General features: G+C 40.5%; 1 long non-coding RNA gene across 1 annotated transcript in view; it reads left to right on the forward strand.

The window, feature by feature from the left end:
* LOC108496207 overlaps positions 1–12,116 on the forward strand; it is a 16,516-nt gene extending 4,400 nt beyond the window's left edge. The window contains exons 2-3 of the long non-coding RNA XR_001874391.1: positions 11,558–11,631; positions 11,975–12,116. This is a non-coding gene — a long non-coding RNA (uncharacterized LOC108496207). The remainder of the gene's footprint in view (positions 1–11,557; positions 11,632–11,974) is intronic.
* The last annotated feature ends 9,705 nt before the right edge of the window (positions 12,117–21,821 follow it).

A 21,821-nucleotide genomic window follows, 5' to 3' on the forward strand; every position in this document is an offset into this window, starting at 1 on the left:
CTCAGCTCTCCTTCCAGGAGTCCTTCTCTGGTGCTGCATGTCTTTGTTGCTTCGTCTTATCTCTTCTGGCTCTCTGCCACCGTTTCTCTGGTCAGTGCCGGCTGCTGCTCTGCACCCATGGAGAAAACGTCTCCCGGCATAACTACAGGCACCTAGCCCAGCTTTATGCTGTTCCAGGTCCCCGCAGGCCCCCGCTGGGGGCTGGGGGCCAAAGCCCCCCTGTGGGGCTCTGAGCCCCTTCCTCGTGGCTCTACAACATGGCCACCTCTCTACCAACAACAACCAAACTACAACTCATCTCTTCCGGTCAGCTCGTGGAATGTTTACATTTTGCAGGAGTGCCCATTGGACAAGACTCCAAAACTTCCAGGGGTTTCCACCCCTTGGGGTCTACCACTTTTTCTTAGCCTCTGGGGGAAAACAAGATTCAAACCACTACAGAAGTGTATGCGGACACTACAGAAGAAGGCAGGAGAACAGATACTATTTTATTGCTAACCACAGTTCTGTCAAGTTATGCTTCTTTCACATTACCTAATCAGAAAGCTCATCAGAGAAAGAGGCTGTGATTCATCTTGTATGTATACAGCTTCATGCTACCAGTCCCAGACTAGGCATGGAAAGGGAAGAAGGATATGTGTCTTGGTGCCTGTGTTATTTTTATTTTACAGCTAACAAAGATCAATAATTCATTTACCTGTCAGCCTGATTTTCTTTTCAATGAATGCTGACATGTTTTTTTCACCGTTTCCCCTTTTTTTAGATGTAGCGTTTACTGTCTACACTGTCCCTTGGGACATTTCAGTCTTTACATATTTTTCCTGATATAGTATAGTTTTCTGGTTTTTTCCCATTCACTTTTCTCCTTTTTTTAATTCCTGAGGTGGGCAGGATGGGCTCACTAGCCTTCAGGCAAGTCATCCTAGGAGAAGGACAACTCTAATTCCAAATGCGGGCAGACAGAGCTTGCTTAGCCCTGTAAGACCATCCATCTAAGAGAAGGACACTCTAATCAAACCTACATCCTGAGGACCTCACAGCTACCGTCCAGGCTCGCTCGGCCCTGGCAGATGAACCTTAGGATCAAAGGGTGGGTCCGGTTCCGCGCATGCTGCGTCTCACCTAAAAGAATTCATTGCTCAAGCTCGAGGGTGATATCCACATTTGTAAAGCCCTGTAGCGATAGGCGAGGGACATTGACATTGCTACTCTCAGTGAAGTTCATCTCCATGAGAAAGGCAGCTTTAGAGAAAATGGTGCCAGTTATACACTTTCTTGATCAGGTAAACTCAGAACTGAAAGTCATCTCTCAGAAGTCGACTTCATGATTAAAAACTCTATTGTCCCTAAACTTGAAAGTCTGCTGACAGGTCATTCTGATCACATTATATCCTTACACCTTCTACTACACAACAAGCAACATGTTGTCCTCTTTAGTATATGTGCCCCAACTCTCCAAGCTAACCCTGCTGAAAAAGATAAATTTTATACCAACCTGTGCCGCCTTACCCAAAATATTCCCGCAGATGATAAGATCATTATCCTTGGTGATTTCAACGCCAGAGTAGGAAAGAACTTTGAAGCCTGGAAAGGAGTTTTAGGCAAGCATGGTGTTGGAAACTGCAACAATACTGGGTACCTTCTGCTAGAATTCTGTATGGAGCAACAGCTCACCATCACTAACACTATCTTTCAGCAGAAAAAGAGTCTGAAGACAACCTGGATGCATCCTAGATCTAAGCATTGGCACCTCATTGATTATGTCTTGGTGCAACAGAGAGATGTTTGTGATGTCCATCATACCCGCGTAATGCCTAGTGCAGAATGACAAACAGATCTTCCACTTGTGCGCTGTAAACTTAACTTCAACCTTAAGTTCAAACCTAAAAGGGGTGGCATCCCAAGGAGGAGACTCCAAGTTAACAACCTCCAATCAGCCACAGTGAGAGACAGATTCCAGGCAAATCTTCAAACTAGGCTCGAAAATCATTCTATAGATGCCTCTCCTGAAACACTTTGGCAACACATAAAAAATAGCTTCCCGCAGTCCTCTGAAAATCCTTAGGGTTCTCCTTCAAGGAGAACAAGGACTGGTGTGATGAAAACAATCAAGAGATCCAGGAATTGTTGAGGAAGAAGAGAACTGCTCACCAAACACACCTCGCTCAGCCATCTTGTTATGTAAGAAAAGCAGCCTTTCGTCTCGCATGCAGCAAACTCCAGCAGAAACTCTGTGACATCCAGAACAAGTGGTGGATCAATCTAGCAGAAAAAACTCAGTTATGTGCAGATACGGGTGATTACAGAGGATTCTATGAAGACTTGAAAACAGCATATGGGCCTACATACCAGGTCCAAAGCCCTCTACTCAGCACAGATGGTCAAACGCTTCTGACAGATAAAACCTCCATTCTGAATCATTGGTCTGAACACTTTCAGACTCTTTTCAGTACTAGTCATGTAGTTCAAGACTCAGCAATTCAGTCCATCTCACAACAACCGGTGAAGAATGAATTGGACATTGCCCCTACTATTGGAGAAACTCTTAAGGCCATACAGCAGGTGAAAACTGGCAAGGCAGCTGGAGTTGATGGAATTCCACTTGAAGTCTGGAAGCATGGGGGCCAAGCACTCCATGCTAAATTTCACGAGTTTGTGGTGTGCTGTTGGGAACTAGGCGAACTACCATCAGACCTTTGTGATGCAGTCATCATCAACTTCTTATAAGAAGAAAGGAGATAAATCAGACTGTTCAAATTACCGTGGTATTACTCTGCTCTCCATTGCTGGCAAAATCCTGGCAAGAATACTTTTGAACAGACTAATACCCGCTATAGCAGAAGGAATTCTACCTGAAAGCCAATGTGTTTTCAGAGCCAACAGGAGCACCACAGACATGGTGTTTGTTCTCAGACAACTGCAAGAGAAGTGTAGGGAACAGAACAAAGGTCTCTATATAACCTTTGTCGACCTCACCAAGGCTTTCAATACTGTGAGCAGAAAAGGTCTATGGCAGATTTTGGAACATTTAGGTTGTCCCCCCAAGTTCCTTAAAATGATCATCTCACTTCATGAGGATCAGCATGGCCACGTCAGATACGGGAATGCACTTTCTGAGCCCTTTCTAATAACCAATAGTGTGAAACAAGGCTGCGTTCTTGCACCAACTCTATTCACAGTCTTTTTCAGCATGGTGCTCCAAAGGGCCACAGCAGACCTTGATGATCAGGACAGTATCTACATTCGATATCATACTGATGGAAGCCTTTCAAACTAAGGCGACTGAAGGCCCACACTAAGACCTTAAACCGTTTTGTCCGGGAGCTGCTTTATGCTGACAACGATGCCCTCGTCGCCCACACAGAAGGAGCTCTGCAGTGTTTAACATTCTGCTTTGCAGAAGCTGCTGAGCTTTTTGGGCTGGAAGTCAGCTTAAAGAAGACAAAAGTTCTCTATTGACCTGCACCTCAGGAAGTCTTCCACCATCCCCATATCACCATTGGCGAATCAGTGCTCAAATCAGTCCAACAGTATAATTACCTAGGAAGCCTCATCTCCTCGGATGGTAAGATTGATGGAGAGATAGACAACAGGTTAGCAAAGGCATATAGTGCTTTCAGAAAACTCCATAAAAGTCTGGCAAAATAAACACCTGAAGAAAAGTACAAAGATCAGTGTTTACAGAGCCATAGTGCTGTCTACTCTTTTATATGGATCTGAATCATGGATCATTTACTGACACTACCTACAACTCTTAGAATGCTTCCATCAACGCTGTCTCTGTATGACAGAGCTGATGCTAAAGAAAAAAAACTCAGGAGCAGTTAATTGAGGGTAAGATAAGGAAAGGGTTTAATTTGTACCAAGGCATAAATGTTACAGGACGCGTGCGCCAGCTGTGCCTGAGATGTTACATTTTATAACACTGCTTGACCAATCCAAATTTTGTACATCCCGTTGCCTTTGCTCTGGTCCACCCCCTGGCCCACCCCCTGGGAATTGGGTCTGGGGGCTTTTCGGGACCACCTCTTCATCACCATCACCATCTTCAGAGCACAAAGGGTACACAATCACATAGTTCTTGAATGTGTTCTGTTGTTCAGGCCAAGATATGAGTGTTCTCCAAACAGCATAGGACTGCCTTGACAAAAGACTAAACATTTCTACTGGATTCAGGGATAGAATTGATATGGGGAGCATGGAATGGGGTAAGAGGGTTAAGGAATGTGTAAACTACTTGTGCTACAGGGTGAGGGAATAAGGGCTGCTGCTTCTAAAATCTACTTTTACTACTTATAAAACTTATAAAGCTTGCAAAATTAGAAAAATAAGAAACTAAAAGGGTCTTAAGGCATCAGTACAATTCTAAACATCCACTGAACTGATTATGTGACTAATATGTCTGTTCTAGAACAGGCAGCAGTTATGAATATTGAGGCCATGTTGCTGAGAACACAGCTGCGCTGGGCAGGGCACGTCTCCAGGATGAAGGACCACCGCCTCCCTAAGATCTTGCTTTATGGTGAACTTGCCACCGGCTGCCACAAGAGAGGAGCCCCGAAGGGGAGATACAAGGACTCCCTGAAACAACATCTCAGCCTTGGCCATATTGATCACCATAACTGGTGTACTCTGGCCTCTAATCAGGAGGTCTGGAAACACACTATCTATAACACTGCTACTTCCTTTGAGAACGCACACAGGATCACTCTCAAGGAGAAAAGACAACGCAGAAGGAATTGTGTCTTGCTGATACCACCTAAGGAGTCTTTCTGCTGTGCCTTTTGCAATTGGACTTGTCTATCTTGTATTGGCCTTTTTAGCCACCAGCGAGCTTGTAGTAAGTGTGGGTAGAGCCCTTTCCAAATCTTCGTTCGCAAAGCCTCACCATGAATGAATAGTTTTCTGGTTTTTTCCCATTCACTTTTCTCCTTTTTTTATTCCTGAGGTGGGATCTCTTGTGTGGCTTTACTCCTCTGCCACCACTGTATTTCTGTATTTACTTACCATTACTTTTGTCTTCATCTTTTCCTTCTCCTCTTGTTTCAACAGTCTAGTTTGTCTCTCTGCCCATTATTCTCCCCATATGTTCTTTCTGGACTAAATCCAAAGAAAGTTATTGTTATGCCCCAACAGCAAGAGCTGCAATGTTTGTCTTCTTCATGGCTCTACAGGATAGTGAGAGCAAGCTTACATTAAAGCCAGGAGTAACCAACTTCCCATGAAAGACCCAGAACCTCTAAAATTTTGAGTTCCCTGCAGCAAGTTCATAAAGAATAACAGATATAGGAAGGGGTAGGATTTCAGACACAGCATAGAAATTAAAATAGATTTTATATATGTGTTCTGGAATTTTGTATATGTGCTTTGGAAGCATAGCAGAAGTCAGTCTTTGCTTTTACCCATAATGAGTAGTTTTTACACATATTTAATTGCCTTTTAGAGCACACACCACTTGCCTTCACCACAGCCCCTGCTGCAATTGAGGACAGCAAAGCTTGCAGTTCTCCCCTTGGCAAAAATAAGGGTTCATTTACCCATTTCTGTGAGGAAGGGTACCAACCCTTTTGTTCCCTGTTTTTCACTCATGTGTGAAATTCAAGATTTGTTGGGCCAGAGGAGTTAGTACTAACCAATAATGTAGGGAAGAAGGTCTGATACCTGTGCCTGAGGTGGTATGGATTAAAGGATCTTTTGTTTAGATTGCAAAGAAGAATGGTTTCTGACATGAGCAGGCAGGAAAGACCCTGTGGCATGTTGCATTTACATACATGACTTTTTCCCTTCCCCCAGTCATCACTCCTTGTGTCAGAATAGAAGATGTTTCAAAATATAATCCTCAATTTACACATTAAACACAGTCTGTGGTACTTATAGAGCCATTCCTGTACTGGAATATGGATCCAAATATGATGCATCAAGCTTGTGTAAAAAAGCTTTGGGTTCCCCCCTCCTTTTTCCTTTGGCAAGAAGCAACCACACTCAGCTGTTCATAGACCCTTCATTCATTACTGAGTTACGTTTGTAATTCTTCAACAACAACAAAGTGTTCAGTGAGCTTTGGTATTCAGGAACAATCTGCTTGAAGGTTCAGTAGAGAGCACCCAAATTAGGAGTTGAGGGGGGTATGACAAAGTGCTAACTTTGTGAAATGAAGACAACAGAAGTAAATAATAATAAAAAAAGATTCAGCTTTAAAGGAACCACCGGCAGCTTTTGAGTCCAATTTCCTTTTCTGCTTCAACAGTGGATACAAGGTCCCAGGGCTCTTTTCAGTTCAGAATATATCCAGGGAAAAGGACACTCCAGTGACCCAGGGCAACCTGTTGCAGTGTTTAACCACTCACAAAGGGAAGAGATTTTTTCTTGTGTACAACTTGAATTCCTTCTGATGTAACTTGTGACTATTGAATCCTGTCCTTTTTCTGTGCACTTTTGACAAGGATCCATCTTCTCTGTCATTCCATTTTTGGTTGTGGAATACTTCAAATATGTGCCCTCAAGCCTTCTGTTCTCCAGGCTAAACTATTCCAGCTCCTTTAGCCTTTACTCATGGTCACCAGGCTCCAGCCCCCTGTCTTAGTGGCCCTCCCTTCCCCAGAATTGTCCAGTATGTGGGTCTCTGCTGGTGCAAGAGAAAACACAGTGCTTCAGATGCATCTTCAGTCCATCCCTCCACCTCAATAATACATAGAATCACTAAATTATTTAGGTTGGAAAAGATCTATAAGATCATTGGATCCAACTAACACTGACAAGCACACCACTTAACCATGTCCCCAAGTGCCACATCCACAAGTCTTTTAAATTTCTCCAGGGATAGTGACTCCACCATTGTTTTGGGCAGCCTGTTTCAATGACTGACAACCCCTGTTATCTGTGGTCTTGCTTGCAACTACCACAGATTGATGGCTTGGTTCATCTTGTTCACTCAGTCATTGGGTTCTTTATACATCACTTTGCTTCATGGCTAGCAGTTCAAAACTTCCATTGCTTTTAAAATGTACAATGAGCTCCTTGGCCTTGTTAAAATCAAATTCTTCAATCAAAATCACACTGGTTTCTAGCACTGGCTATTTAAAATCAACTCACAAAAAGCTGCCATAAAAATGGTGTTGTCACAAAAGTTGTAAAATAAAAGAAGACTCAAACATGTAGTGATGAGGTATGGAAGCAAGGCTTGTGAGACTCTTGGGGTCTTCTGTATGAGTATTGCAGCTGTTACAGATAGCTTTACTAGTTGTTTGTACTGACAATATGGATCTGGTAAAAGATGCTTTTTTCATAATGCAAAATCTGTGTTGTGTAACTTCTGCAAGTATTTACTTTTTCAGGGCAGAGAAGCAGCGTCAGACAAAATTAGCTCACTGACTGCAAAGAGAATATAAGCGTACAGAGTTGTGCAACAGGGAACTCTTACTGGACTTAAGAAAGAATTTGACACCACAAACAGAAGGAGAGCTTGTAAGATGGGAATTAATAATATTATAATTTTGATCTGCACCCGCAAAAGACATTATCTGCATCATCCTCCCATATGTAAGATTCACAGAATCTCAAGTTGGAAGTACCCGTAAGGACTGAGTCTAACTCCCCGCTCTTCACAGGACTGCCTAAAACTAAATGACATGACTAAGAGCATTGTCCAGATGTTCCTTAAAGATTCAACAGTGTTGCTGAAAGGATAGGAAGAGAGAGTTGAAATAATATTCCTTTAATGAGATTTGAATAGCAAAGCTCTAAAAATTTCTCATTACTTATTTTCACAATACTCTTCAATCCTGTGCCTGATCAAAAGCTTGTTTTCTTGTGGGTAGAAATTTCTGTTTGGAGTAATTTAGCCATAAATTACTCACATCTTCAAGCAGAAATTTTGCAAATATAGGCTGCTATATTTGCAATATGTCTATTCTAAATAAGTAATATCCTGCCTTCTGAAAGTTGGGTTCTCTTCTCTTGCCTCCACCAAGGAAGCACATGATTGCTTTTCAGATTGATCTGACCTAACTTCAAATTACTGAAACAACTGCAGATCAGGTGATTAACAGCCAAATTATTGACTCATCTTCATGATTAATGGAGAAAGACATATTTTCCTTCCAGCTTATGAACAGGAGCTACAGTGCATCACTTTCCGCTGGTACCTGTCTCTCACCATGGATTGTGTTGGGCCCCTATGGCAGCTAATTTTGGCTGCATAATTAACATGTCTGCTCTCCAAAAGACTGGGCAAAACAGCTATGCCAAATTTGGAGGAGCAGGAGAGCTTGGTCTGCAGCATGAGAAGGGTGTTAAAAGGCCAAGATGCATTTATCTCAAAAGGCCCAAGAAGATTGTTCCCCAGAGCAGATTTCTCACCAGCTTCATTTAGCAGCTTATTAAAAAGGACAGAATTGATTTTCTTGACTATATGTAACAACCACATAATGAGCATGAGTGAGTGGGCTCCCATTACATCTGGGCTTCAGCTCTTTCCAAGAACAAACTTGTTCAAAAATAAGTTATGGAGTTGTATTAGTTTGCAGAACTGCAGCTTTCTAGAAGCAGAATTATTTGTGTTCATGTCACCCTCAGTGCCTCACTCCTGACATGTCCCCTATAATTTTTTGTCATGTGGTAGATGGAAGCAACTAGAACATTGTCTGAGGGTGTTTCTCTTTCTATTGTTGTTCCTGGATATCAACCTTTGATGCATCATTTAAAACATACATCAACTGCTTTTGGGTAAACTCCCAGGTTTAACAGTAAATTACAGTAAATAAAAAATAATTGGTATTCAGCACTCAAATAGCAATTTCATACTATGGCTTATCCTTGTGACACTTCTCCCTAAGGGTCTTGAGTACCTCAGAATATTTATCCCATCAAGTTAATGCAAACTATTTAAAATTACTCCATTTGCAGCTATTATTAAGTGTTGTGACATGCTATGATTTTTCTCTTCAATTTATTTCTTTTAATATTTCCCATAGGAACTAAACAAGTCAAAAGTCCCTTCAAGCTTAAAAAAGGGTGGATTTTAATCAACTGCCCAGAGAATGTCTGTTTATGCTCAAGTGGAGTTAATAGGTTTCAATAGCAACCCCACAATGGCCTGAAACAATGAGGTGTTTGAGTCTAAATGGATTTTACAGTATTGTACGTGAATGTGATTTTAAAATTCATATAAAAACTTTCCCATATCATGTTCATGCATACTTCATGCGTATTTTAGTATTTCATCTTTGGCTTCTGTATGCTATTTCTGGCAGAGCTGAAGCACTTCCTGGAGCCGTAGGTATTGTTAATTACTACTGGCATAGTAATATGATGAAGATACATACTGATTTTAGTGCATGTCCTTCTTAAGCACTATGATGGTAAATAACAGTGTGTATTGGCAGGCATTGCAATTCCTGGTTTGTTTAGTTTTTGGTTTTTTGTTTTTTTTTTTTTTAAGAGCTTATTTCGTCTGGATATGAAACATATCAGAGCACATTTGTTTTCTGGGAAGATAAAGGTACGGAGCATCTCCCCATATTCACCAGCATACATGTCTACTGCTAACACCATTCATTCCCATATGTAAGCCTCATCTGATCTTGACAGTACTTCTTTTTTTAATAAACCCACAGTTCTTTCAGTTCACTTGGAACACAAAATCTTAATACTATCAATCTGATGAGATTTCTAGAGGTTAGTATTTCTTCCATGATTTTTATTTTTCTGGGTCATTGCCTTGCACAAGGTTACATGGGCAGAACATCTAAACAGCTAGTAAACTGTTACTATTGCAATTTCTTTGGCACTTGCTTCCATTCTCTGATCAATTCATAGTACATATGAATTTGCTTCTTTGCGCACTTATTTTACATACTTTTCTTTTACCTGCATTAGACAATGGTAAATGGGTCCTTCATTGAGCATAGCTCTCTAAATATGTTATGTGTTACACCTCTTCATCTTTCTATAAATTATGGTAAATGGCTTTCAGCAAAGTTAATAGTGACACAGTGTGTCAGCTTTGGCTGCAGGATTATTTTACATGGGCTAAGTGTCACTCTTTAAGCAGTTGATTTCTAAAAAAAGAAGTAACTGTCCTGTCATGTCTCTTCCCTGTACTTTGTCCCCAAGTCATCGTCAATCTTGCTAAACAAAGGAGGGTTCACCGTGCCACAAGTGGCTGTGCTTTCTGACAGTTCTGAAGATGAAAGGTCCCCACTGGCACTTACTGTAGCTGGGCTTGATTGAATCCCGCAATTGTTTTCCTTTGCTTCTCGGATGGACAGTGGTTACATACCTCATGTCGCCATCCTGAGACACCAGGGAGCTCTAGCATCTTTCCAGCGTCTTCAGCATTTTTATAATATTCCACAGCAGGAGTTCGTCTTTTATTTGCAGCTCAGAAAATTTCTTCTTGCAACCCTACCAGATTATCTCCTACCACTGGCTAGAGACCTTGAATCTCTTCTCCTCAGATTAAAGTCTGTAAAGGGATTTGTTTTGAATGTTGCTGCCTATTTCACTGCAATAACTTTCATGCTTTTTAGAAGCAGGGGAAATGGGTTGAAAAATGGGTTACAAAATCTCTGGTGGCCTGCTGGTTGAGAATACGTATTTTCATGTTTAATTCATTTTTTTTTCCCTGAAACTCTTGCCAATGCTGTAGACAAAACCTGCTTGCAAAAAATGTAAGCTGCTCCCAGTGGCCTGGAAATATATTGGGTTTCCATTTTTATCACGAGTTTTCTCATAGCCACATGTGGGAAGGATGTCAGGAGGCAGGTGCCTTGGCTGTGCCTTTAGGAGGTTCATTCTGGTTATCACTGTGTGAGGTACTTCAGCCTGGTCAGCATGCACATAGTGCACATTTTTTGCTCTATAGAAAATGAGACACTTAAAAAACAACTAGTTCAATTTGTTAAGTCTTGTAGTACTTGTAGAAGAGATGTGATCTTTTCCATACTGTGACCTAAAAGAGAGGTTTTCTTCTCTTCTCCAAGTTATACTAAACAGCTGTGGAATTTGGCTGTTTATTTTTGTTTACATTTAAATTTTATTTTTCAGGTTTACATGTTGGGTTTTTTTAATATATTTAAGTTTGTGTTCTCAATCAACTGGCACAGGTTGCCCAGAGAAGCTGTGAATACCCCACCCCTGGAAGTGTTAAAGGCCACGATGGACAGGGCTTTGAAATCTGGTCTAGTGGAAAGAGGCCCTGCCCATGGCAGGGGGGTTGGCACTAACTGACTGATCCTTTAAGGTCCCTTCCAACCCAAACAATTCAATGAATCTATGAACTTAATTCTTCAAAGACTGAAAGAAACTGCTGTCTTTCTATTTTAAGGATTACTAGTTCATCTTAGATTACTAGTTTATCTTTAATTTATGCCATTAAAACTGGGAATACTATGGAAGAATAAAAATGTAGCTGTGTGTAATTAAAAAAAAAAACAAGAACAACCAAGACATAACTCAACCTTAGGTAAGGAACTGGACTTGCTAGCAAGAACTTAAAAAAATAAAATCTCTTTTTAAAATCTATTATCCATTTTGACTAGTGTTTCTTTCCCCAAAGGGTGTTATTCTTTCAAGTTTTGAAGTGAAGCCACTGATAGTAGTTTCAGTAAGAGAATTTTGCCCTGCTACTAGGTAAGTAAAAAGAAAAAACTGTCTTTATTCTTGTTTCTATGGGGTTTTTTTCCAGTTTTGATAACAGTGGGACTATTCTTATGGTTAAGAGCATAACTGAATCAGGCTCTCAGTTTACTGTTACTGTTTGTATATCAAACAAAAATATTTCGCATATACTTTCTGCCACTTCTACTAGTACTTTAACCTTTACAGTTGTCTAGTTCATTTATTACAATAGATGTGAATTTCTATTATCTGAGAAAAACTACCTGATGTTCACGTTCTTTGATAATCAGGCTGCACCATGACAAGTTGCTTCATGTTCCACTGGAAGCTTTTTATTTTATTTTTATTTTTATAGGTGCAAAAGACAACTTTTAGCTGAGACAAGCTTTGCACAACTCCTGACTCAATCTGGTGGGACTCTGCCTGTGAGACGAGATGGAACACTTGCTGCTCAAGCACCATGAAGCTACTGGGTTGAATTTGTTTGACACAGACAGGGACACAGAGTCAGACCTGTACATCATTAATTCAGCCACCAGCAGCTAACTCTGCCCCTGCATTCAACTAGCTCTGATCACTGAGCTCACTGATCACAATTAAAAAGGTTTATTTTGAAAAAGTGTCACTTTTTTTTTTAAACACTTAGAGATGTATAAGTGTACATTATCTCTTCTGAACTCACAATTCATGAAAAGATTTCAGAAGATCAGACCTACAAGTAAACTTATAGTTCCTTCTTGAGTTTGATTATATTATAGTTTGAGATCAAGGGTACAATCTTGCTTTGAACTCATGTAGTAAATAAACTTGAAAAAACCCTCACTGTAATTAGTTTTTTTCCCTTACCCATAACATTGTCTGCAGGATTAGGCTCAATGTAGTAATTTATTGAGTACTTATGCAAGTTGCTGAGCCCTCTGAGCTCCCACAGATGTCAGCTGGATTTGAATACTGATGGCTGAATTAAGTATCACAAGAATATTAAAAGCAGGGTTTATAAATCACTCCTTTCCCTTGTTACTGATAGTAGTTATTGCCACTTATCATATTGAGTATTTCTTTATTTAACCTGAAATAGTCACTGAATTCACAGATAGATTTACATCTGACATTGTGTTAATGAAGAACTATCTTATGAAAAAAGATAACTGTCTTATAAGAAGCCCTGTAAACCACCCATACTACTTCTATCAGATGAAAGTGAAAAGGAATTAGGTAACCTATTCCTTAATTTTCAAATAAAAATGACCTCTCTCAACACTGATGGAGAAATAAATAATCATGGGAATCACCAGGAAAGCTTATTTTATGACTTTTCTTTTTAATGTTGACTAGGAAAGAAATAAATGTTAATGATAAAAAAATGTTAAGTAGACTTGATAATAGCTTATACATATATTTATAAGCACATTCTATTTAATTTTAAGGAGAAAAATCAGCAATTCCCCAATATTGCAGATATTTGAATATGATTTTTTTAAATTTTTTATTTAAAATTTTAAATTGATTGAGCTAAGACATGCTAATTATACTCATAAGAGATATATTAATTTTGAACCCACATTCTAAAGTGACTGTAAATAAACACCTAATGTGGTGTTTGCCTTGTTTACTTTTAAGTGGTGACTTCAGATAAAATATTTTGGGGATTGTCTGGTTGTTCAACCCAGAAAAGAGAGGCAAGAAAGGAGCAAAAGGAACAAGTATTTGACAGTCTGTTCACTGTAGTTTATTTTACTGAGGCTTAACATGTGGGACTTCTGGAATATATTATTAGCTTCAGTGGTAAGCAATCTCTGGTAGAGTTGAATTAGCAGAAACTAGATGGGTTAAAACAAGAGAGAAAATAAATTGTCTCAAACTTTGATATTTTAGAATTTCAGCATGAGCTGAAGTTCCCAAGAGTCCAGGAAAGCATCCCCTCCCATCATTCCCTCCCCACCCACTGTCAGTTGACAGCACTTTCATGCATCTTATTCATGAATTATGAGCTGAAATATGTGAGGCAGTGACTCTTTAGAAGATGGAAATTAGAAGAGTGTCATGGAGGTTCATTGCGCTAGGATCATTCTTAGGATCTGACCTTTTGTCTGCTTGCTTGCTTTGTAACTAGACTTCAGTGATAAATGCAAAAAAAGAAAAAAACCTAACTGCTCCACAAAATGATAAAAAAAATACCAACTACCCCACAAAAACCTGCCCCCTCTAATTCCAAACAAATATTTATGTCAGTGTTAAAACACATTCTACTCCTCTTTTTATTTTTTTTTCTGCAGATGCTGTGAGACTTGATGGCAAGAGACTAAGAAGAACAGGTATCATTCGCATGCATGAATAGTTATAAGAACTGCAACTCAAGCCCATCTTTACCCATGATCATTGGGAAATTGCTTGCTTACAGGGAAAAGTAACACCAACTTCATTACTAGTTGAAGCTTAACAGCAAAGCTTGATACATGTATGTGATGAATCTATCAAACGAGTAATTAAAAAGAATAAATATGAAAAATTACCATAACTGAGGTGATTTGATTGATACTGAATTATTAATATTAATATTTGTTGATTAAATACTTTCCTCTAATTTCTACAATTAGTAAAATGTACTTCTCACTGGAATTGATGCAATGATGGCACATGATTCAACATTGCATGCAAAGAGTTGTGGTCAACAGCTCACTGTCCATATGGAGACCAGTGGCGAGTGGTATCTCTCAGGGGTCTGTACTGGGGCTGATACTGTTCGACATCTTAGTCAGTGACATGGACAGTGGGATCAAGGGCACCCTCAGCAAGTTTGCTGATGACCCTAATCTGAGTGGTGCAGTCACACACTGGAGAGAACAGATGTCATCCACAGGGACCTGGACAGGCTTGAGAGCCAGGCCTGTGGCAACATCATAAAGTTCCACAAAGCAAATTGCAAGGTCCTACACCTGTGTTGTGGCAATCCCAGACACACCTACAGGTTGGCTGGAGAAGTGATTGAGAGCAGCTCTTTGGAGAAAGACTTGGGTGTGATGGTTGATGAAAAACTCAACATGATCTGGAGTGTGTGCTCGCAGCCCAGAAAGCCAAACATGTCCTAGGCTGCATCCAAAGGAGTGTGGCCGGCAGGTGGGGGACGAGATTCACCCCCTCTACTCTGTGCTTGTGAGACCCCACCTGGAGTACTGGGTACAGTTCTGGTGCCCCCAACATAAAGACATGGAACTGTTGGAGCAAGTCCAGAGGAGGGCCAAGAAGTTGGTAAGAGGACTGAAGCACCTCCCCAGCAAAGAAAACAGGCTGAGAGAGTTGTCTGCTCAGCCTGGAGAAGAGAAGGTTGTATGGAGCCCTCATAGCAAACTTCCAGTATCTGAAGGGGGCCTGCAGGAAGCAGGATAGGGACTGTAGTGACAGGACAAGAAATAATGGTAGAAATTGAAAGAGAAGAAATTCAGGTTACAAATTAGGAAGAAATTTTTCACTGTGAGGGTGGTTAGACGCTGGAACAGGTTGTCCAGCAAGGCTATGGATTCCCTAACCTTGGCAGTGTACAAAGCCAAGTTGAATAAAACCTTGAGCAATCTGGTCTAGTGGCAGGGAGGGTTGGGACTAGATAATCTTTAAGGTTCATTCCAACCTCTTAGCATTCTATGATTGTAAGATTCTATGATACGACTTGCAAGAAGGAAAAGATATTGATTGATTTCAGTGAACACTGCGCTTACAAATTGACTTGCACAGTATATATAAAAATTAACTACACAGGCTGGAAGTTTTTCAGTTTGCAAATAATAATTAATTATACCCTTTTGACTTGCAACTTGAAATGTAACCTTTAACTTTTCGATAACTTAAGACCCTAGGTCACAAATTAAAATACAAAGGTTTGTTCTATGAGTTTAAAGAAAATAACAAATCCGTATAACTCAGTTTACCAGGTGACTTTTGAGCATGCAGCATTTTCTGACAGCTAATTGAAAAACATCTGTGGACACAGACTTGGCAAAATGACTGTTGCTGCCTTCTGCGCCTTGATTTTAGGATTGACAGAGTGCTTGTAACACTTGGAAGGTTACCCCTACATTAATTGTTGCTTCAACGGGATCCTCTAACAGACTGTAAGTTAATATTCTCCCTGGCAGTGATTTATAAATGTGCTTTTCAGCAAAGATAATAATCTTATTAACTTTTGCACAAGATAATTGTTGCTGCAGCAAGTAATTAATGAATTTTATGAGATTGTTGGATTCCTAACTGTCATGGGAGCTGCAGACTGCATGCACTTGGCAATGCATGCATCACCACATGATGACTAATGAGGCAAGGCAAAGAAATCAAAAATTTTTTCATTCCCTCAACATGTAGTGTAGTTGATGCATGATTGCAGATATAAAATCATTGATGTACTTGTCAAGTTTCCAGGATCTTGTCATGATTTATTCAGACTTTGACAATCAGGAGTAGGTCAATATTTTTAAGATGGTCAGATTCAAGGAGACTAGTTAATAGATAAGTGGAAGTATTGCTTGTAAGTAAAACATTGAATATATATTAAAAATGAAATTATTATTTACAGCTTGCATTTTTAGGTCACAGTTGTTCTCCTCTGAAGAAATAACTAATGACTATGGTTCAAAATCCCTAAACTCTATCTGAGTGACTTTATAATGAGACAAATAAATTCATAAGAGCTATAATTGAAAGAAATATGGCAATCTGAGAAAATAATACAAATGCCTCTCCAATTGTGGGTGGCATTTTATAAGAAAAAACTGTTTGAATATTTGTGAAACTTTACTCATGTTCTACATATAATGCAATCAATCAGGCCTATAAAATTAAAAATATATAATAAAAATATGTAATATAAAATATATAATAGAAAATAAAATATATAATAAATATCTGAGGAAGAGAACGAGGCAGCATGTCAAAATATAAAAGTATACTCAGAAAATTAAAATTAGTCTGGTAACATGACTTTCTATTTTGTTTACACATAAGAAGAAACATTTATAATTATTTGGTTTATTTTTATGAGGTATCAAGTAAAGTTCAGGTTTGTTGTTGTGCATTAAATTTCTTCTCACGAGGTGTATATATTTTCTATGAAGTGTATTTTTAAATATATGTTTCTCACAAAAGGGATTGTTTTTTCACCACTGTGGCCTTTGGAGACCCAGTAATTACACGATGATAGTCTTCTACCTTATGTACAGTATTTGACTTGTTGAAATAAGAGCTGAAGAATTAACTGTCACACACCTTACTATCACAGAATCTTCTGACTCACAAGGATCATTGAGCCCAACTCTTAAGTGAATGGCCTGTATAGGGATTGAACTCACAACCTAGGCATTATCAGTACCATGCTCTAACCAACTGAGCTAGTCTCAGGGTTGATAGTCTCCCACAGTATCCCTTAGGACAAAATGTTCAGCATGCCGCTGAATAACCGTGTTATATATAATGGGTGAGGAAATGGCTCATAGGTTGGGCAAAAGGACTTACAGTGAATAGGGTGACATCAGGCTGGTGACTGGTTGCTAGTGGGATTCCGCAGGGTCCTACCTTAGGTCCTGTGCTCTTCAACATCTTCATTAACGACTTGGACGCAGAACTCGAAGGAATACTAAGATTGCCAATGACACTAAAGTGGGAGGAGCTGTCAATCAGAGAGGTCCTGCAGAGAGACCTTGACAAATTAGAGAGTTGGGTAATCACCAACCGTATGAAGTTCAACAAGCGTAAGTGTTGGATTCTGCACCTCAGTTGGGGCAAACCTAGATCTGTGTATAGACTGGGAATGAGAGACTGGAGAGCATGCCACGGAAAGGGATCTGGGGGCCCTGGTCGAAGGCAAGTTGAATATGAGTCAGCAGTGCCCTGGCAGCCAGGAGGGCCAACTCTGTTCTGGGGGGCGTCAGGCACAGCATCATCAGCCAATTGAGAAAGGTGATTGTCCTGCTCCGTTCTGCACTGGGACAGCCTCAACCTGAGTCCTGTGTGCAGTTTTGGCACCATGATATAAAAAATCCATTAAACAACTGGAGAGTGTCCAAAGGAGGGCAATGAGGATGGTGAAAGGCCTGAAGAGGAAACCGTATGAGGAGTGGCTGAGGGCACTTGGTTTGTTCAGCTTGGAGAAGAGCAGACTGAGGGAAGACCCCATTGCGTCTCAACATTCTCATGACAGGAAGTGGAAGGGCATGCACGAATCTCTTCACTCTTGTGACCACTAAAAGGACTTGAGGAAATGACATGAAACTGAGTCAGGGGAGGTTTAGGTTGGCTTAGTTTGGCTATTAGAAAAAAGATTTTCACCGAGAGGGTGGTTGAGCACTGGAACAGGTTCCCCAGGGAAATGGCCATAGCACCAAGCCTGACGGAGTTAAGAAGCATTTGGACTCTCAAGCACATGATGTGATTTTTGGGGTGTCCTGCTCAGGCCTATGAGTTGGACTCGCTGACCCTGATGGATCCCTTCCAATTCAATATATTCTTTGATTCTATGGTACTGTCTTATCTTTTTAGATAAAATTATGGTTTGAAAAGTTACTTGATGGACCATTAACTGGAAGAGACATCTAAGTTGGCATCATAAATTAAAGCAAGTTCAGTATTTTCCTGCAAGTTCCTTCCTTTTCCACCTGCTCTTCTAGAGCAAAAAGCTATTGAGTTCCCCCCAAGGTATTTTTTTGTTGGATGATTGCGAGTGAGTGTTAAGTTAACCACCTTTCACAGAATCACAGAATCACAAAATATTTGGGACTGTAAGATAACTCTGGAGGTATTCTTGCCAAATCTCACAAACAGGGGCACCTAGAGCCAGTTGCCCAGGACCGTGCCCAGATGGCTTTTGTATATCTACAAAGATAGAGACTACATAACCTCTCTGAGGAACCTGCGTCAGTGCTTGGTTGTCTTTGCTGGGAAAAAGTGTTCACTGATGATCATATAGAGTCTCTAGAGTTTCTGCATGAGCCCATTGCTTCTGGTCCTGTCACTGGGAACCATTGAAACCACCATCTGGCTCCATCCTTCCCCTCCAGTGTTCAGATGCATGGGTAGGATATCCCTGAGCCTTCTGTTATCTGGATTGAACAGCCACAGCTCTCTCACCCTCTCCTCACAAAAGAGATGCTCCATCCCTTAATCATCTTGGTGGCCCTTCATTGGACTCTGACAAGTATTCCCATGCCTCTCTTTTACTGGGAAGCCCAGAACTGAGTCCAACACTCCAGATGTGGCCTAGCCAGTGCTGAGCAGACAGGAAGGATCACCTTCCTCAACCTGCTGGTGATGCTTTGCCTCATGCAGCCCAGGGTACCATCAGCCTTCTTTGCAACAGGGGCACATTACTGACTCACATATATTGCACCTCTGGAGCTGTAATAACGTAGATACAAAATATCAGAGAACTGGATTTAACAAAATGTGTTAAAAGCGTGGTAGTTAATAATATTTCATTGTAATTATTGCACAAATAAGACTTAGTTTTGGGTCTCTGATTGTTTTAGCTGGAGTTCAGCCACTGATTCCCACATTCAGAATGGGTGCTGTGTTCAAGGAGACTCTTCAGTCATTTGCTCTTGATATGTTTCAAAGATTCCATCCACTGCAGTAAATTCTTCCATCTGAGATAAGACGTTGTCAAAAAAGACATCAGCTTTCTCACACACATATTTTCCTTTCATTTCACTAATTTCATACTTCTGAATCCACCAAGAGTGTCAGAGCTGAATCCCCAAATGTGGAGGATTGGGTCTATTTCCTCACCAGATTTAGACTCATGTAATTAAATTATACATGTTAAAAAAAATCATATAGTGGCTGTATTATATTTACGTTCTTATCTGAGCACAACTGATATTGGATACTATAATGAAATCTAGAATTCAAACCTGCATGATGGTTATCATGTTAAAAAGTTTATAAAATAAATCTATCAAAAAAGGTGAAAATCAGGAAATGTCACTTATACTGTTCTTTAGGGACCAAAGCTTATACAGTAGCATTTCATGTCTCAGTTTCTCCCATGTTTTCCCTTCCATAATGACATTTGAATACCTCAGCCATTTTCAAAGAAACCAGAAGGAGAGATCGTTTAGTCTCTACAGATTCAGTAGGCAGCTGTAAGGAGGTGAAGAGGGCTTGTTGAGCCTCCACTGATAGCTAAATTTAATATTTAGTAGACTTTAGGCAAACTCAGCCTCAAGACACAAGTAAACCACAAATCAGCATTTCTTCCTAGGACATTGTTTTTTTCAAGCAAGAGAGTGAGCTGCAGGGACCAGGTTGGACAATTAGACTTCCCCAAAAGGGAAAGCATGACCCCATCTTAAAAAAGGAAAATAAGGAAAACTTGGGAACTATAGGACAGTCAGTCTTACCTCTGTACACAGGCGGCAAGATCATGGAAAGATCCTCTGGGAAGCTATGCCAAGGCACATGAAAAATGAGGAGCTGATTAGTGACAGCCAACATAGTTTCACTAAGGGCAAATCACTCCTCACAAATTTGGTGACAAATTCTATGATGGGGTCACAGCAGTGGTGGCTGAATAAAGAGTGACTGATGTCAACTACCTGGACTCATGCAAAGCATTTGACACTGTCCCACACAACATCCTTGTCTTCAATCTGGAAAGGCATGGATTTGACAGATGGACCACTCAGTGGATGGGGAATCGACTGGCTGGTCACACTCAAAGTGTTGTGGTCAATGGGTTGATGTCCAAGTGGGGCCCAGTGTAAAGTGGTGTTCCCCAGGGGTTGGTATAGAGACCAGTGCTGTTTAATGCCTTTGTTAGAGGCAAGGACAGTGAGATTGAGTGCACACTCAGCAAGTTTACTGACAAAACCAAGCTGTGTGGTGTGGTCACATGCTAGAGGGAAGGCATGTCATCCAGAGGGAACAGGACAGGTTTGAGGGGCCTATGTGAACATTGTGGAGTTCAATAAGGCCAAGAGCAAGGTCTGCACTCAGTCACAGCAATCTCAAGCACAAATACAGGTTGGGTGGAGAACGGATTGACAGCAGCTCTGAAAAGAGTGACTTTGGGGTGTTGGTGGATGAGAAGCTCAATGAGCTGGCAATGTGTGTTTGCAGCCTGGAAAGCCAACTGTGTTCTGGGCTGCGTCAAAAGCAGCATCGGCAGCAGGTCGAGGGAGGTGATTCTGTCCCTCTACTCCACTCTGGTAAGACCCCACCTGGAGAACTTGGATCTTTGGCGCCTCCAATATAGGAAGGACTTAGATCTGTTGAAGCAAGCACAGAGGAGAGTCACAAAGATGATCACAGGGCTTGAGCACTTCTGCTATGGAGACAGGCTGAGAGAGCTGGGGCTGTTCACCCTGGAGAAAAGAAAGCTCTGGGGATATCTTAGAGCCCCTTCCAGTACCTGAAGACTGGGCTACAAAAGAGCTGGAGAGTGAATTTTGACAAGGGCATAGAGTGATAGGATGAAAGTGAAAGGAATGATGCCTTTGAACTGAAAGAGGACAGGTTTATGTTAGATATTAGGAAAAAATTATTATGTTAGATATTAGGAAAAAATTCTTTACTGTGAGTGTGGTTGGGCCCTGGTAAAGGTTGCCCAGAGAAGCTGTGGATTCCCCACCCCTGGAAGTGTCAATGTCAGCTTGGATGGGGCTTTGAGCAACCTCATCTAGCAGAAAATGTCCCTGCCCATGACAGGGATTGGAATAAGATGATTAACTTCCCTTCCAACCCAAACTCTTGAGTCAGTGGTTCTGACAATTAGTCTGTCTCATAATTCAAGGCATGTGACTAATGACTGGGAGCATTGTGGGGAGGAGGAGGGTTCAGATCCATAACACAAGGGATAACTTATCCTTTTTCAGGCAGATTTTTTTATATATAAGCACTGAGGGAAAAAAAGTATATGTTACTGTAGAAGAAAGCTGTGCAGCCAGAGAGAGATAGATGAGCCGAAATTTATTTATATTGAGGGGTGGTTGGCCTTTTCATCTGTATCTGAGTTTATCCATTACCTTTATTTCACTGAGTTTTTCTGTTTTCCATTGGCTTTCATCAGTTCTTGCTGCTAATGAGTACAACACTGAACTGGTCTATCCATCTGTAATACATAGTATCTTAATATTTTTTCTTTAATTTGCAAACCTAATTTTTCTTTTCTTTCTTTTGATTTCTGTACACCAGATAGAAGAATCATCTGATTTAGCTGCCCA

The sequence above is a fragment of the Lepidothrix coronata genome, unplaced genomic scaffold (assembly GCF_001604755.1).
Source record: "Lepidothrix coronata isolate B3197 unplaced genomic scaffold, Lepidothrix_coronata-1.0 Scaffold37, whole genome shotgun sequence".
NCBI classification, from domain to species: Eukaryota; Metazoa; Chordata; class Aves; order Passeriformes; family Pipridae; genus Lepidothrix; species Lepidothrix coronata.